General features: G+C 39.1%; 1 long non-coding RNA gene across 1 annotated transcript; it reads right to left on the bottom strand.

Moving 5' to 3' along the window:
• Nucleotides 1-851: 851 nt before the first annotated feature.
• On the bottom strand, nucleotides 852-4,241 carry LOC123977024. The gene is made up of 4 exons (XR_006826503.1): nucleotides 3,807-4,241; nucleotides 3,427-3,582; nucleotides 3,175-3,260; nucleotides 852-1,068 (listed from the first exon to the last, which is right to left on the bottom strand). It is a non-coding gene; the product is annotated as an uncharacterized LOC123977024 (long non-coding RNA).
• Nucleotides 4,242-4,698: the final 457 nt, after the last annotated feature.

Below are 4,698 nucleotides of genomic sequence, written 5' to 3'. Positions count from 1 at the left end.
TGTGTTTTATTGTTTTGTTTTTTACAGATGAGCTCACTATAGTCCTTTTCGTAGATCTTCCTAGTAAGAGGGTAATGAGTAGTGAATGATGTCAGACACAGCCACAGTCTTTTCTACATTTGGCTCCTCTTCAGACATCTCTGCAGAATCTCAAGCTTGTACTGAACGCTGACATGACAAAGTGCATTTTATTCTCAAGAACCCTCCAGGTGGCACCTCCCTGCCTCCACACACTGAATGGTGCTGAAATTGTCCTGTCTCATAAATACCTGAGATTGCTTTGGCACACAAACGTAAGGTAAAAGTGAGATACTTATATCACTTCAGGACATGAAGATGATTGTACAGTCAAATATCATGATTGTGCTTTTATTTTCATAATGCTCACTCAAACTTAAAACAACTTCAGGGAGTTTAACATTGTACTTTGTGTTGAATTACAGGAAATAAACACTGTGTACTATGAAAAGGTAAGCTGAATTAATGAATTACAAAGGTTTTTAAAACTTGAATGTCTCACCCACTGGCCGATTTGAAACTTTTAACTTCCAGTCTATCTAGGGGTGTATGTGGTTGTGTTTGTCTGGATATGTTGTATGTATGTACAGTATGTGGATGAAAATGAATGGAAGTCTAGCTGTTCTGTCTGGCAGAAATACACAGTAAAAGGGCCAAACATGCAAAAACACCAGCTCATTCCTTTTGAGGCAGATTTAATTAGATTATTTCAATATTTAACATACAATTGAAAATAAAATCTCAACAATTTAGTTCAATTTATTATGTTATTAATGTTCCTGTAATCATGAAAAGAAACAGAATGATTACATATGAATACATCGGCTATTTATTAAAAGTTTTTACCATTATCTGTGTTGGCATTTACAATATTTACTCATATTAATCTTAACCGTTAAATAAAATGAAATATGACAAAAAGTTAAACTACTGTGTAATAATAAATAATAGTATAATAACATCTCTTGATATTTGTTCATCCATGCTGTACACTATTCATGCGGTAGGAGTTCACGTTGCTTCACTCCGCCTCTGCTTACTGCAGTCTGCCTGGAAGGACAAGCACACATCTGATTCAGTGATGAACACACACATTTGACATGATCAATTTTCCTGCCAGGTCTGTTTGGAGCCTTAAGCTGTTTTTAAATGAGCTTTGCAGTGACGATGGACTAACAACCATGAACATTAAAATCACAGAGACAAGAAGGTGAATGAAGCTGGTAAACTCAAACAATAACTGGACAGTAGGCATCCAATCTCCTTGTTATGGAAAGCACTCATAAATGCAAAATATCACCTATCTTGCTCTTGAGGTCACTGTCAATAGTAGGAGAACATAATGTTATGCCTGTCTGGCATGATCATCAGGACCCACATGGGGAAATCAAATTCCAGGGACTGACAGAAGTTTATGCAGCACTTTGACGCTTGTGATGTACTATATATTTGTGTGTTTGGTATCAGAAAGAGCTCACAAAGAAATAACTGACTGAAAGCACTATTAGCTGACGTGTAGTTGCCAAATGATTTCCATAAATATATACATGGCTTATCCAGATAAATTATAAGATTGCTTCCTGAACAAATTTCACAATCAGCATGTGGATTTATTGGTTGTTTAGCTTTTGAAATGATGCTAAAACCACATATCTGCTCTCATATACTCAAGTGGCCTTTTATTGTGGCCATCCTAAGGCACACCTGTGCAATACCCATGCTGTCTGATCAGCATCTTGATATGCCACACCTGTGAGGTGGATGGATTATCTCGGCAAAGGAGAAGTGCTCACTAACACAGATTTTGACAGATTTGTGAACAATATTTGAGAGAAATAGGCCTTTTGTGTACATAGAGAAAGTCTTAGATCTTTGAGTTCAGCTCATGATGAATGAGGGCAAAAACAAAAGTGTTTCATAATTTTTTCAGTGTAAAACCCTGTGGTTGGTTCAAGCAGCCTATGTCTTTTGTTGTCTGAATTTTAATAAACTCACATTTTTAGAAAAGAACACAAAGCCCAGCCTCCTTGTATTGACAGACAGCGCCCTGTTGTGAGCGTCAAGCAAATCTTCTAATGAGTAAGCCGTGATTAAGATCTTTTGTTATGAGAGAGGGAGAGGTCAGAGGCACTTCACTCCCTCTGCATTACAGCGCTGCATTTGATAACTATCAGTTAACACAAAGTCCAAATTCAAATGTATTTATTTATTTAGCCACTTATTATGATGTTGCTATCGCCAACATGTCAACTCTTCAGGACCCAGCCTTGTTTTGGGCTTGGTGTCAGTGCATATTTGAGATAATCAATTTGGTTTCTATGAGTCAAATAGGTAGGAGAATTCCCTACACCCATAGAAGAGAATGTGCTGATTTGACTACTGTGACAAAGTAAAAATCATCAAACATGGAGACACAGTGCATTTTCATAAACTCAAGTCTGGCAATGTCAAAGTCACCAATTTGTGGTTTTCACAAGCATGTAATTCTTCAACTCAAGTTTAAAAATATTAAAAAAACAAACAACCAAAGTATAAAAAGACTTCATAGATGCAGGAAAAAACAAAGATAAATTGATAATTTATAACCTTATCCCGATGGCTTAAAAGCATGTTGGAAAGATCAAACAGCCGACCAAACCTGGGCCTCCCAGCAGAGCTAACTATAGAGCCTCTGAGCACAAGACGTGAGTCATTCACGTGTGTCACTTTCAGATTAATCAATCAAAGTGTTAAAATGTTACCTGTATTAGTGCAAACATCACACCAGAGCTGTGTCACACTGTTGCTAAGAGAAACATGCTCCTTTATTCTTAAGCTGATCTCAAATTTGACCATTTCCAGTTCAATCTAATGTATTTGGACAAATGAATGATAGAAAGTTTGTTCTTTCAACTTTGACATTATATATTTCGCTAAGACAACAAGTTTAGTTAGAGTTCTTTTTTTTTTTATGTACATGTACTGGTCACAACATAAAACGATTCAGGCTGCAATGTTCACCACACTCATATATAAATATGTGCTGGACTGAATATATGTTGAGTTATGTTAAGATACGTTTGCTGTAAACTTTAAAATTTGTTGATAAGCCACTGGGTCATTGGAACCAAAATGGTTTATTCCCATAGCTGAACAGCCAACAATGGATTAGGCTACCTGTTATTTGATGGCTCCCATTCATCCAGAGACTCTCAAGGATTCACTGTATAGAACCCTGTCCTGTTCTTCTTGGGCACGTCCTCCTGTTGAAAAACGTGAGAGAACCAATTAATGAACCGAGCAGACCTTTATGAAGCAAAATCAGCATGCATGTAAACATGTCAACTGTGTATTTTCATATAAGTGATACAAATACTGAAGTCAAATATAAACACTGCATAGGTCTCAATGTGGCTTTGCAGTACTTACAATAATGGAAGGGGTTGCCGCTGGATTTGGTGTCACTGGGGCCTGAGGTGTGTACGCTGGCAGAGGCGCGTGGGCCGGCTGTTGCTTTTCAGTGTAATATGGATCCTCAGCAGTATCCATGCGGCTTTCTGGTTTGCTACAACACCACCGGACCAACTGAAACAGCAATGCATCAAAACATGCAGGGAGCAGAAAGCAGAGTGAATTCAATTCCTCCTACAAATTATGTGACCTTTAAAAGGAATCAAACTGATCTTTTGGCCCATCCCCAAATCCTGATCCTTGTCTCACACAGACCTAACTGCAACACTAAACACTAAATCTGAATTGAAACTGTGGAATGAAAAAGTAAGTTGTATTAAACCTGCTTGATAACTTACCATCATGATGAAGATGACTATGAGTAGCAACAAGATGGCGGCGGCTAATACTAAGAGGGCAATACCCCATCCAGGTACCAAGTCACTGCTCCCATTGCTGCTGCCACCTGATGTCTGGGGTTCACTTGGCTTTCCAGTTGAAACACTGTGAGAATCTGTGTGTTTGTCATGTGGATTTACAGTTGTAGTGTTTTTCACTGCTGGATTGTGTGTAGGATTTTCTCTTCCATCTGTTGTGTGACTGTCATTATGGTTTCCAGAATTTGTCTTGGAGGTTGAAACAACTATGTTTGTTTTGCTTGTTGTTGTGGGATCTCGGTTTGTAGTAGAGGTAGATGTGAGTGGTGGAGTTGTAGGAGTGGTGGTAGGTGTAGGTGTTATAGTAGTTGTGGGTTTTGCGGTTGTAGTAGTCGTGGGTGGTGTTGTTGTAGTAGTTGTTGGTGTTGTGGTTGTGGGTGTTGTAGTAGTAGTAGTTGTGGGTGTTGTGGTTGTAGTAGTTGTGGGTGTTGTGGTAGTAGTTGTGGGTGTTGTGGTTGCAGTAGTTGTAGGTGTTGTGGTTGTAGTAGTTGTGGGTGTTGTGGTAGTAGTTGTGGGTGTTGTGGTTGTAGTTGTTGGTGTTGTGGTTGTAGTTGTGGGTGTTGTGGTAGTAGTTGTTGGTGTTGTGGTAGTAGTTGTGGGTGTTGTGGTTGCAGTAGTTGTGGGTGTTGTGGTTGCAGTAGTTGTGGGTGTTGTGGTTGTAGTAGTTGTGGGTGTTGTGGTAGTAGTTGTGGGTGTTGTGGTAGTAGTTGTTGGTGTTGTGGTAGTAGTTGTTGGTGTTGTGGTAGTAGTTGTGGGTGTTGTGGTTGCAGTAGTTGTGGGTGTTGTGGTTGCAGTAGTTGTGGGTGTTGTGGTT

The sequence above is a fragment of the Micropterus dolomieu genome, linkage group LG09, assembly GCF_021292245.1.
Source record: "Micropterus dolomieu isolate WLL.071019.BEF.003 ecotype Adirondacks linkage group LG09, ASM2129224v1, whole genome shotgun sequence".
Classification (NCBI taxonomy): Eukaryota; Metazoa; Chordata; class Actinopteri; order Centrarchiformes; family Centrarchidae; genus Micropterus; species Micropterus dolomieu.
Note: the sequence above shows the minus strand (reverse complement) of the source record. Positions and strands in the feature narration are given on the sequence as shown.